The sequence below is a fragment of the Gadus morhua genome, chromosome 14 (genome assembly GCF_902167405.1).
Source record: "Gadus morhua chromosome 14, gadMor3.0, whole genome shotgun sequence".
Classification (NCBI taxonomy): Eukaryota; Metazoa; Chordata; class Actinopteri; order Gadiformes; family Gadidae; genus Gadus; species Gadus morhua.
Window position 1 is genome coordinate 29,072,972 of NC_044061.1, and position 14,080 is coordinate 29,087,051.

Sequence of the window (14,080 nt, forward strand, 5' to 3'; positions counted from 1 at the left end):
ACCAAATATCACTTGAAAAATACTGAAATTAGTTAATGGGTGGGATTGTCCTGTCAGCCAAGCTACAACATCTGCCTGGCTGAGGGAGGGAGGGATGGAGGGACAATCTCATCTAAAAAAGCAAATTGATTTCATGCGATAAAACAGATTAAAGTCATTCATTTTTTCTCGAAATAAGCAAATTGATTTCATGCGATAAAACAGATTAAAGTTAGACTAAAGTCATTCATTTTTTCTCGTAATATTACTCAAACAAAAATATCACTCAAACCAAACATATGAAAAATACTGAAATGAGTTAATGGGTGGGATTGTCCTGTCAGCCAAGCTGCAACATCTGCTTGGCTGAGGGAGGGAGGGATGGAGGGACAATCTCACCTAAAACAGTCCAAAAAAATTTCAAACAAATGTAAAAATGGTTTAAAATAAATATTATATTGTTCTGGGCGGCAAAGTTAAAATGATCCACACATAGCAAACTAAAGGAAGTTGAGCTTTTAATATGATCCCTTTTAATATCAGCCTTGATATCACATAAAATAGAATTTTACACGTCCCAGATTCTTACAGGGCTTCAGGAAACGCAGGTAAGTACCTTGTAACTCGTGGAATTGTAAGGATTTGTTATCGCTCCTGCAGCACTTCTACTTCACTGTACTTAAAACATTATTTTGTCTTTGAGTTTGTCGTTATGAGTGGCTCCCAGCTGTCCGGAGGGAGGCCCTGGAGCTCAAAAATATCACCAGTGGACCAGGCACCCCCCCCCCACAAACCGTGTGCCACGCAAAAAGCCGGACAGACAACAAGCCTGACAGACAGAGAGGTCAGAGAGGGACCAATCAGTGTTCATCATTGTCCTTTACAGTTCTCTGCAATGGTGACATGTACGTCACTATGTATTTCTAATATAAATGTTGTATGACTCTTATAATGGTTCTGTAATGGTTTGATTGTTATCGGTTTTCCTCATCTATCCATTGTAAGATGAATAAAACATGCACATTTGGATGTGATTTCAGGCTATGGGAGGGGTTGAAGATGGACCTGGAATGGATGGGCCTAGTGACACTGGCGAGGCCGAGTGCAGAAGCGACATTCAATCATTTTGAGATGGACCCGAGCATTTTGTAAGTACAATTTATAAATTGAATTGCATGCACACCATAAACAGTTGATGGAACTTATAATGTGAAAACCATGTATGTGACTAATGCTGCTGCTCTTTTCTCACTTGGCCTGTGTCGGGTTGAGGGTCTGCATGGAGAGTTCAACTGAAGTGAATCAGTAGCAGCTCTACTCTGCGACTCATATCTGTAAGTAGAGTTTATTCTTAACGTTTGGACTCGTGTCTTCTGTTGGTGATTAAATGCACAGTTGGTTCATGTTGTTTTATCGTAACATTTTCCTTTTTATCTTTACAGCAGTCTACTTTGAAAGAGTCTACTTCTTCTGCAAATGGAGAGTTCAACACAACAAAGACACGACTGTTGCTGTCAGTCATCCAGCTGGAGACAGGACTCACTTCCAAAGCAAAGAAAGGATTTTCTGCAGAACTCCCGATGCAAACCCCAAAGACAGCTAACCCCTTCTTCAGGACCAAGAACAGGTTAACTCCAGGCAGTCACTGCCCTTTGTCACCTGGCTACTCACTGGCGAGTCACTCATGAACCAGAGACTCCCAAAACCCTCCCACTAACCACATACACACACACACACGTGTCGCATGCTCAGCCGTCCTGGTAGGGGATCTCTCTTTGACTTGGCCTACCTAAAGGTTTCTCCTTTTTCCCCTAATAAGGGTTTTAAAGAGTTTTTCCTTTAATGCTTGGAGAGTCTAAGGCTGATGATGCAAGACACACAAATGTGTGATAGTCTGATGGGACCCAAAGTTGAGCTTTGTTTTCATGTTAGTTTTATGCTTTGATATTTTCATGTAATAAAATGTAAATGAAGTGACTAAAAAAATGTATCATGTCTGATTAACCAAGAGGTACGTGGGCATTACAAATGGTTTGACTCAAAGGTTTACATGGTGGAGCATGTCGTAGCAACTCAAGTAATCAACTGAGTGTGAGGGAGCTATTTCTGTAGGTACAAGCTTATTGCAACCTCACATCTTGTGCGCATTATTCAACATTTCCAAACTTTTCAAAGTCTTAATATTCATTTGTTAATTCAATTTAGCTTCAGTTCTTCTAAATTCAGAATCATTCAATTGTTCAGTCCCATTCAATCGTAATTATAATTCCTAGATTCAGTGTCTTCATTCTACAGACTTCATTCTACCTTCAAAATGTTCAACAGATTTCCTAGATTCAGGGTATTGATTCAACATTCAGCTTCAGCAGCAGAGTGGAGCATTTTAGCGTCAGCAGACTTTAGCAGTATTACTTCAGAACCCTTCAACTCATTCATAATTCATTCTACAGACTTCAATCTACATTCAAAAGGTTCAGCAGATTTCCTGGATTCAGTGTATTGATTCAACATTCAGCTTCAGATTTGTTAATTCAATTTAGCTTCAGTTCTTCTAAATTCAGAATCATTCAATTGTTCAGTCCCATTCATTCGTAATTATTATATTTCCTAGATTCAGTGTCTTCATTCTACAGACTCCATTCTACCTTCAAAATGTTCATCAGATTTCTTAGATTCAGTGTCTTCATTCTACAGACTTCATTCTACCTTCAAAATGTTCATCAGATTTCCTAGATTCAGCGTCTTCATTCTAATGGCTTCATTCTACCTTCAAAATGTTCAGCAGATTTCCTAGATTCAGGGTATTGATTCTACAGGCTTCATTCTACCTTCAAAATGTTCATCAGATTTCCTAGATTCAGCGTCTTCATTCTACAGGCTTCATTCTACCTTCAAAATGTTCAGCAGATTTCCTAGATTCAGGGTATTGATTCAACATGCAGCTTCAGCAGTAGAGCGGAGCATTTCAGCGTCAGCAGACTTTAGCAGTATGACTTCAAAACCATTCAACTCATTCATAGTTCATTCTACAGACTTCATTCTACCTTCAAAATTTTCAGCAGATGTCCTAGATTCAGGGTATTGATTGTTCAGCGTGCAGCTTCAGCAGTAGAGCGGAGCATTTCAGCGTTAGCATTCACACCGCAATACCTTCAGGGATTGCAATTCTAGTTATTATTATTCCGCCACTTTTTCTGCGAGCATCTCCTTCAACATACTTCAACGTAGAAACATCATTCAAACATTAAAACGTTCAGCTCCATTAGTAGTATTATGCTATTATTTTTCTCATTGATATTCTTCATAATTCCCGAGATATTCAACTTTATTCACCGAAAATTGCCCCATTCACTCCCATTCAAATTTCAAAAAACGCTGATTCACCCTTCATCCGATTCAACCCTTCCAACATTCAAACCTTCATAACTTGGTCAAATTTCAACCGTTTACCATCATTCAAAGAATTAAACAGATCTACACATTTGTATCTTCAATAATCTTCAAACAGAATTTCGATATCATTTATAGTTTTTTCAGATTCACAGTTTTAGTTTTAATTCCGGATTCGTTTTCAGTTGCTCTCACTCTAACCGTTTGCCATGGCAACAGCTCGTTGACCAATCAGTGGTCTCCAACAGTCGATATTCAAATGAGGCAGATTCATCCTTTACTCGATTCAACCCTTCCAACATTCAACCCTTCATAACTTGGTCAAATTTCAACCGTTTACCATCATTCAAAGAATTAAACAGATTTACACATTTGTCTCTTCAATAATATTCAAACATAATTTCGATATCATTTATAGTTTTTTGAGATTCACAGTTTTAGTTTTATTCCGAATTCGTTAACCGTTTTCCACAGGTGTTGCTCGTTGACAATCAGTGGCGAGCGCACCACTCTGGAGTCTGGTTAAAGCCAGTGTGGTGGAGGGTAGTGTAGTCTTTGTCATGGACTACAACAATGGACGTTAGCAGTGACGTTATAGTTGACGTTAGCGCGGACGTTAGCGCTGACGTTAGCTCCGACGTTAGCGTTGACGTTAGCGTTGACGTTAGCGCAGACGTTAGCATTAGCGCTAAAGTTAGCATTGACGGTACCATTAGCGCTGACGTTAGCGTTGACGTTAGCATTAGCACTGAAGTTAGCATTAGCGCTGAAGTTAGCATTAGCGCTGAAGTAAGCATTAGCGCTGAGTTAGCATTGACGTTACCGTTAGAGTTGACGTTACCGTTAGCCCTGACGTTAGCATTAGCGCTGAATTAGCATTGACGTTAGCATTAGCGCTAACGTTGGAGTTGACGTTATCCCTGACGGTAGCATTAGCACTGAAGTTAGCGTTGACGTTAGCGTTAGCATTAGCGCTGAATTAGCATTGACGTTAGCGTTAGCGCTAAAGTTAGGATTGACGTCACCATATGCGCTGACGTTAGCGTTGACGTTAGCGCTGACATTTGAGTTGACCTTAGCGTTAGCGCTGATGTTAGCATTCAAACATTAAAACGTTCAGCTGCATTAGTACCATCTGCTATTATATTTCCTAGATTCAGCGTCTTCATTCTACAGGCTTCATTCTACCTTCAAAATGTTCAGCAGATTTCCTAGATTCAGCATCTTCATTCTACAGGCTTCATTCTACCTTCAAAATGTTCAGCAGATTTCCTAGATTCAGCGTCTTCATTCTACAGGCTTCATTCTACCTTCAAAATGTTCAGCAGATTTCCTAGATTCAGCGTCTTCATTCTACAGGCTTCAATCTACCTTCAAAATGTTCAGCAGATTTCCTTGATTCAGGGTATTGATTCAACATTCAGCTTCAGCAGTAGAGCGGAGCATTTCAGCGTCAGCAGACTTTAGCAGTATGACTTCAAAACCATTCAACTCATTCATAGTTCATTCTACAGACTTCATTCTACCTTCAAAATGTTCAGCAGATTTCCTAGATTCAGGGTATTGATTCTACAGGCTTCATTCTACCTTCAAAATGTTCAGCAGATTTCCTAGATTCAGCGTATTCATTCTACAGGCTTCATTCTACCTTCAAAATGTTCAGCAGATGTCCTAGATTCATTGCAACGATTCTTCAACGTGCAGCTTCAGCAGTAGAGCGGAGCATTTCAGCGTCAGCAGACTTTAGCAGTATGACTTCAAAACCATTCAACTCATTAGTAGTTCATTCTACAGACTTCATTCTACCTTCAAAATGTTCAGCAGATTTCCTAGATTCAGGGTATTGATTCAACATTCAGCTTCAGCAGTAGAGCGGAGCATTTCAGCGTCAGCAGACTTTAGCAGTACGACTTCAAAACCATTCAACTCATTCATAGTTCTTTCTACAGACGTCATTCTACCTTCAAAATGTTCAACAGATGTCCTAGATTCATTGCAACGATTCTTCAACGTGCAGCTTCAGCAGTAGAGCGGAGCATTTCAGCGTTAGCATTCACACCGCAATACCTTCAGGGATTGCAATTCTAGTTTTATATTGAAGTACAGTTTAAAATGATGAAATCGTTGGTCTATCAGTATCAATAAAATACATAAGTTGTAATTTGGGGCGTATTCAAATAATTTATTTAATTGTATTTTATATCTTATATAGCCTATATATTTGTTTTGTTAAATGTCATTGAGCCTAATAAGGTATATTATGCACAAAGTTCTTCGTTATAGAGCGATAGGCTATACTTTAATATAAGAGAAATAGTTTGAAATCAATGCTACAGTGGCGCAAGCTGTGGTACAAGTGTATGGAGTCCGTTTCCTGCCATAATTCAAACCTGAAAAAAAAAGTTTCAAAGGCTTGTAAGTCTGGGTTTGAAAACTCAACACCTTGTAAAAAAGGTTTTGCAACACTGAAAAAAGAGATTATAACCTGAAAAAAACTAAAACTAAAATTCAAACATCTGTAAACATGATCTTGTGTTCTATTTTATCTTCTTCATCATTTTCACCAACACATTTTCAAAGTTCAAACAATTTCACCAGCGCATTTGCAGAGTTTCAAATCTGGCACTATTCTAACAGTGTATTTCATTGTTGCCCGGTTTTGAAACCTTGTAAATGGGATTCTGCAAACAGGTGTTCATACATTGAAAAATACGTTTTGAAAGGTTGAATATTTAGTTTTAAAAACTTGTAAAGGTGTACGTTTACGACATTGCAACGTATTTTTTCAGAACTGGCTTTTCAGCACTGACTTTTCAGAGATTTGACCACACAGGGGCAGGCTTTGAGTCACGTGAATATTGGCAGTGTTCTGACGCCACTCGTTTTGAAACTCCTGACAGTCGAATCTGAAAAAGAAAAAAAAGTTCCTGGGGGCGGGACCATTTAGCTCTAAACCTATTGGTTGCTCTCGGCTGACGTACATTCCAATCACATGTGCCGTTCAACGGGCTGTGCGTGATTGACAGTGCTCTGCCGATGACACGAATAACAAGCAACTTTCGCTGTTGATTTTGATTTCCATTTTCTGGAACCAGAAGCTGTGTTCGAAATCGTTCCCTATTCCCTATATAGTGTACATGATATAGTGCACTTTATAGGGAATAGGGAACGAGAATTCGGACACTACGCCTAACATTTCTAAACGTCATTTGCGTCAGTAAATGCGCCTGGTATTTGTGTGACGTGATGCGCCGACATCATCTAAACAAACCGGGCTGGAGGTTGTATTGATGTTGAATGTTACATTTCCTTGTTCAAGTTTTTTTAAATTAATTTTGAATGTTAAATCCCAAATAAATTGTTGACATTTCTAAACACAAGCCGGATTAGTGTCAGATTGGTTGTTAGTCACAGTGCACTGTGACTAACAAGTGAAACGTCGTTACACTTATAATCCATGACACCACTGTGGCTTTTATGATAGACACCGTTACACTTTTTATAGAACTATATTACACTATAATTTGCTTCATGGGATATTTTATTAGTCTTTGACATTTAAAAAAGAAAAGGCTATAGGCTACAATATAATCAATACAAATTCATACGCATCACTGTATTACAAAGTTAATTTAAAATTAATTATAGATGGATAGACCAAAAGGCCTATTTATTTTTATATTATAAAAAGGCATATTGGTCTATCAATATCTAAGCTATATATTATTGCATGTACGTTTTTATTACACTGACGCACGTAGCCTATATTTATTCTGTTCAATGAGATGTTAACTGATAACATAGGCTTTTGGTTGTGGTAGCAGCCATGGTGACAATGGCTGGCTGCCACAGGTCGCTCATTCAGCCATACCTCTGGTTGGTTGCGACCTATTTGCCGCCAAAAGGGTCGCGACGCTTTTATGGTCGCGACAAGCGTCGCGACCCAGTCGGTCAGCCTGCCAGAGCCAGTGGCAGCCAGCGCGGCCGGCAAGTGGCAGCCAGCGCGGCCGGCAAGTGGCAGCCAGCGCGGCCAGTGGCAGCCAGCGCGGCCAGTGGCAGCCAGCGCGGCCAGTGGCAGCCAGCGCGGCCAGTGGCAGCCAGCGCGGCCAGTGGCAGCCAGCGCGGCCAGTGGCAGCCAGCGCGGCTGGCCTGTCGTCGCAGCTAGCCAGCCGATACCAGCCAGGCGTTGCTGCCCGTCATTACGTCGTATGATTATCATACCATCGTACTAAATCATACAAAAATGTTCAAATGAAAGAGACCGATTAAGATTACGAGTTTGAGTAAAATGGTAAATATAAACCTGATCATAATGAGTATCGAACAGCCATTGTGATGATTACCAACCTAGGGCCACTACCACTTGTACCACTGTGCCATTGACGTTTTGTCGTTGTACTTTTATTAAACTATATTACTCTATAACGAAGAACTTTGTACCTATACTTTATCAGGCTTAATGATATTTAACAAAACAAATAGGCTATGTATAATTTCGAAAATACATTATTCCAATATGCCCCAAATTACAACTAATATATCACTCTATAACGAAGTGCTTTGTGCATAATATACCTTATTAGGCTTAATGACATTTAACAAAACAAATATATAGGCTATATATAAGATATCAAATTCATTATTTGACTGATAGACTGATAGACCAACGATTTTATCATTTTAAACTGTACTTCAATATAGAAATATTAAAACAATATTAGCAATAAAGAGCTGTAGGTAGCTTTCGCCCTTTCTGGTACTTCAACTGTCGCAAAAAACCCGTTAATAACATGCAATTAACTGATTAAGGACCGCCCATAGACTTTGAGCGACCGAGCCAGCCAGCGACCAAAACGGCAGCCAGACGAGAAAACGGCAGCCAGACGTGCGACCAACACAGCGACCAAAGCGACCTACGTCGCGACCAATGCGACCTACGTCGCGACGCACGTCGTTGGCCACTCAGAGAGCTCGGCCCTGCTCCACCTTTACACGTTTGACCAGTTCTGTTATGTCATCTTCGTTTGAGCTTACTCTTTGCTGAATCTCATTGACCTGATCTCCGAGCATATGCAGGGACAGGGAGTCATCTATTTTCTTCAGACTGGATCCAAGTGAATCTATTTTTGCGTCAATGTGTGAAATCATGTCGAGCTTCATTTGCTGCATCATATCACAAATACTTTGGAGAGTAATTGGTTCACCCATTGTGAGGCCAGCAGCGTTTCCACTCGCACAAGGAGGGTGAAGTCTTAAAACTCGTGGGTTTGGTGCTAAAGGCTGCTTTAGTTTTTCGTTCTTGTTTCACCACAGGTAGTTAATTAGCACCAGAGACTTTTTTCGGGTAATCGTAGATATCACAACATCCTAGACAAATAGTTTAGCCAGTAGACTGGAGCTCACAACACTCACTCACTCACGGTGGCCATTGCGACACACACATCTATAAAAATAAAACATAGGGGGTAACACTGTCCTTTTTTATCGGTTGTCATGAAAAAAACATAAGGGATAACACTGTCGATATTTATCCATTAAAACATAGGGGGTGACACTGTCGTTTTTCTTTGGTCGTCATGAAAAAAAACATAAGGGGTAACACTGTTGTTTTTTATTGGTCGTCATGAAAAAAAACATAAGGGGTAACACTGTTGTTTTTTATTGGTCGTCATGAAAGAAAACATAAGGGGTAACACTGTTGTTGTTTTTTTGGTCGTCATGAAAAAAAACATAAGGGGTAATACTGTTGTCTTTGTCAAATAAAATATAAGGGGTAACACTGTCGTTTTTTATTGGTCAACATGGAAAAAACATGAGGGGTAACTGTAGTTTTTTATCGGCCGTCATGAAATAAACATAAGGGGTAACACTGTCGATATTCATCAAATAAAACATAGGGGGTAACACTGTTGTTTTTCTTTGGTCGTCATGAAGAAAAACAAAAGGGGTAAAACTGTAGTTTTTTATTTGTTGTCATGAAAAAAAAAAAATAAGGGGTAAAACTGTTGTTTTTTATTGGTCGTCATGAAAAAACCCATAATGTTTAACGCTGTTGTTTTTTATTGGTCGTCATGAAAAAAAACATAAGGGGTAACACAGTTGTTTTTTATTGGTCTTCATGAAAAAAAACATAAGGGGTAACACTGTCGTTTTTAACAAATGAAACGTAAAGGGTAACACTCATTTTTTATCTGTTGTCATGAAAAACCCATAAGGGGTAACACTGTCGAAATGTATCGAATAAAACATAGGGGGTAACACTGTCGTTTTTATCACATGAAACATGAGGGGTGAAACTGTCGTTTTTCCTTGGTCGTCGTGAAAAAAAAGATAAACGGTAACACTGTTGTTTTTTATTGGTCGTCATGAAAAAAACATAAGGTGTAACACTGTCGCTTTTTTATTGGTTGTCATGAGAAATAGGTATAAGGGGTAAAACTGTAGTTTTTCATCAGTCATCATGGGAAAATGACATAAGGGGTAACACTGTCGTTTTTATCAAATGAAACGTAAAGGGTAACACTGTCGCTTTTACCAAATGAAACATGAAAAACCCATAAGGGGTAACGCTGTCGAAATGTATCGAATAAAACATAGGGGGTAACACTGTCGTTTTTTACCAAATGAAACATGAGGGGTGACACTGTCGTCTTTCTTTGGTCGTCATGAAAAAAAACATGAGGGGTAACACTGTAGTTTTTTATTGGTCGTCAAGAAAAAAAACAAAAGGGGTAACACTGTTGTTTTTCATCAGTCATCATGGGAAAATAATATAAGGGGTAACACTGTCGTTTTTATCAAAAGATACGTAAAGGGTAACACTGTCTTTCTTTATCTGTCGTCATAAAAAACCCATAAGGGGTAACACTGTCGAAATGTATCGAATAAAACATGAGGGGTGACACTGTTGTTTTTTATTGGTCGTCATGAATGAAAGCATAAGGGGTAACACAGTTGTTTTTTATTGGTCGTCATGAATAAAAGCATAAGGGGTAACACAGTTATTTTTTATTGGTTGTCAAGAAAAAAAACATAAGGGATAACACTTGTTTTTTATTGGTCGTCATGAAAAAAAACACAAGGGGTAACGCTGTCTTTCTTTATCTGTCGTCATGAAAAACCCATAAGGGGTAACACTGTCGAAATGTATCGAATAAAACATAGGGGGTAACACTGTCGTTTTTATCAAATAAAATATGAGGGGTGACACTGTTGTTTTTTATTGGTCTAAATGAAAAAAAACATAAGGGGTAACACTGTTGTTTTTTATTTGTCGTCATGAAAAAAAACACAAGGGGTAACACTGTTGTTTTTATTGGTCGTCATGAAAAAATATATAAGGGGTAACGCTGTTGTTTTTCATCAGTCATCATGGGAAAATAACATAAGGGGTAACACTGTCGTTTTTATCAAATTAAACGTAAAGGGTAACACTGTCTTTCTTTATCTGTCGTCATGAAAAACCCATAAGGGGTAACACTTTCGAAATGTATTGAATAAAAAACATAGGGGGTAACACTGTCGTTTTTATCAAATGGAACATGAGGGGTGACACTGTTGTTTTTTATTGGTCTAAATGAAAAAAAACATAAGGGGTAACAGTGTTGTTTTTTATTGGTCGTCATGAAAAAAAACATAAGGGGTAACACTGTCGTTTTTTATTGGTCGTCATGAAAAAATAACATTCGGGGTAACACTGTTGTTTTTTATTGGTTGTCATGAAAAAAACACAAGGGGTAACACTGTTGTCTTTGTCAAATAAAATATAAGGGGTAACACTGTTATATTTTATTGGTCGTCATGAAAAAAAACATATTTGAAAAAAAAAAAAAGTGTCCTTGTCAAATAAAATATAAGGGGTAACACTGTTGTTTTTCATCAGTCATCATGGGAAAAAAACATAAGGGCTAACACCGTCTTTTTTATCAAATGAAACCTAAAGGGTAACACTGTATAGAATAGAATAGAATAGAAACACACACGCACACACGCGCACACACGCACACACTCAGATGGATCCGATCGGAATTTCCGTTGCGATGGGTTTCCTCCATCACAATAAACAAATTATATAAAACAAGACCCCTCTTTTATTTTAAAATAATAGTATGCAAATATGTTGAATAGGCCTCCATCTTTGTTATACTTTTAAAATGTTCCTATATAGCCTATTTTATAGCTTACACACTGATATTTTAAAACAGGAATGCGATTTGCGGAATGCGAAATGCATCCTGGGATATTTAACGGTCCCAAGTCCACACCATGGACATATTGGGCTTGCCCCACCAGTAAGTAAAATAATCTCCGTCCACTTCCCCAGAGAAACACTCTGAGCATGTGCATTTCAATGTTTCCAGTCCAATACACATTGCATTGGGCTGGTGGGGCTAGAGCCCCTCTTGCCCCTCCAGACGAACTCAGCCGGAAGAAGCAAGCCAGGGTCGACTAAAAATTTAATAAAAGCGCCAAACTTATTATTTTATAGTACTTTCTGGGGAGATTATTTTTTAAGAATATATATATCTATAAAAAGATATATATATATTCTATTTTTTATATATTTCATGTTTTTTCATTTTAATTTTTTTTTTTTTTTCTTGTGAGAGTAGGGACTTGCCCCTAATGACCAGTCTCCACTGGTCATTCTGACCTGGGACATTTAGAATTGTCGGTCCTCCTCATTTTTTTCCGGTCATTGACCGGTAATAACCGACAACGGAAACTCTGCTATAAACCAGGCCTAACTTTCACCGTCAACACCGAACCCCTTCTTCCTCGCACGGCTGTCAACATCCGAAACATACGCTAGTTCGATTTTCTCAAACAGCAGTTTCAAGGACGGGTAGCATAGAACTAACGTTAGCCAAGTGGGGGCTCCATGATTGCTAAATCTAATGAGAGAGGTAAAATTGCCATTAAGGAAGGAAAGCATAGTATGCCTTGCGACTGTGCTTCGCAGTATGCCTTGCGAAACCTACGGAGCCAGTTTCCTGCCATAATTCAAACCTGAAAAAAAAAGTTTCAAAGGCTTGTAAGCAGTGCTTAATTTGTCCAGTGGGAGCTCCCGGAGCGCTGAGGACGGGGGGGGGGGGGGGGGGGGGGGATTGTTGACGGGGGGGGGGGGGGGACTTCAGTGAGGGTTTCATTCCATCTATACACGGGTGTGCGCCTGCAGCACGGGGCGCCAAAGTGCCTATTCCCCACGCAATGTTATGTCGTACTTCATTGATTACCGCTACGCAGCGCATTTTTTTTTTATACTGCTCGTGGCGGAGCTGGCGGAGCGCACGTCAGAGCTTCCGGAGCGCGCGTCAGAGCTTCCGGAGCGCGCTCCCCCTTGCTCCCCCTCAAATTAAGCACTGCTTGTAAGTCTGGGTTTGATAACTCAACACCTTGTAAAAAAGGTTTTGCAACACTGAAAAAAGAGATTATAACCTGAAAAAAATTCAAACAAAAATTCAAACATCTGTAAACATGATTTTGTGTTCTATTTTATCTTCTTCATCATTTTCACCAACACATTTTCAAATTTCAAACAATTTCACCAGCGCATTTGCAGAGTTTCAAATCTGGCACTGTTCTAACAGTGTATTTCATTGTTTCCCGGTTTTGAAACCTTGTAAATGGGATTCTGCAAACACTGCAACGTATTTTTTCCGAACTGACTTTTCAGCATTGACTTTTGAGAGATTTGACCACACAGGAGCAAGCTTTGAGTCACGTGAATATTGGCAGTGTTCTGTCGCGCATATGTTTTGAAACTCCTGATAGTCATGTCTGAAGAAAAAAAAACGTTCCTGGGGGCGGGACCATTGAGCTTTAAACATATTGGTTGCTCTCGGCTGACGTACATTCCAATCACATTCTTGTCATCGGCAGAGCACTGTCAATCACGCACAGCCCGGTGAACGGCACGTGTACATTAGTGGTGAAACGGATCAGTGTGTCCACGATTCGGTTCAGATAACCGTTTTGGGCCTCGGTTTCGGATAAGGTTCGGATTAGGATCATGTCCGTGATAGTAAAAAGGCGGACTTATTTTGACGGAGGGTTTGGGGGAGAAACACAAAAATGAATGAGACCCACAGGCTATTTGCAATGTGTTAATTGACTGCAATCAGACAACTTGCAAGGCTTTTTTGTGCAATAAATGTTCCCCTAAATGCATTTGAAAACATGGTGCACTGAGTGTAACATGTAAGGGATAACGGCCGACGAGGCTTAGAACTCTGGCGACGAGCGCAGCATGAAGCCAGAGTTGCCTCTACCTGTCCATTATTTCCATCGAACCGGTCGACCTCGAAGGCCGTTATCCCGCTTATCACCCATTTGTATTTATCTCCCGTATATTTAGAATATAATTGTATCAATTACTTTCTTTAAATTTAGGAATCGTGCGCTTGAACTTCAGAAAACAACCTATTACAGCTACCGTTACACTGAAGGGAGGGGCGGGAAAAGTCTCATTGGCTCGGGCAGCACTGGAGAGAATGCATTCCGCTGGGTCCTAAACACCCTTTGGTATCGGACGTAGGCTACAGTAGGCAAAATACGCTACATAAGGCAATGCCTTCATGAAACCGAAATCCGCGGATCTCCAGAATGCTCCGAACTGTGGTAAACGAACCGAACGGATTCGGATACAATTCGAATCCGCTGCAGGCCTAGTGTACATCCTTCGTCCCTCCCTTATCCCCAGGTGTTGGCG

General features: G+C 39.7%; 1 long non-coding RNA gene across 1 annotated transcript; it reads left to right on the forward strand.

Moving 5' to 3' along the window:
• Nucleotides 1–151: 151 nt before the first annotated feature.
• Nucleotides 152–1,965, forward strand: LOC115559301 (uncharacterized). The gene is made up of 4 exons (XR_003979479.1): nucleotides 152–823; nucleotides 1,020–1,127; nucleotides 1,252–1,313; nucleotides 1,422–1,965. It is a non-coding gene; the product is annotated as an uncharacterized LOC115559301 (long non-coding RNA).
• Nucleotides 1,966–14,080: the final 12,115 nt, after the last annotated feature.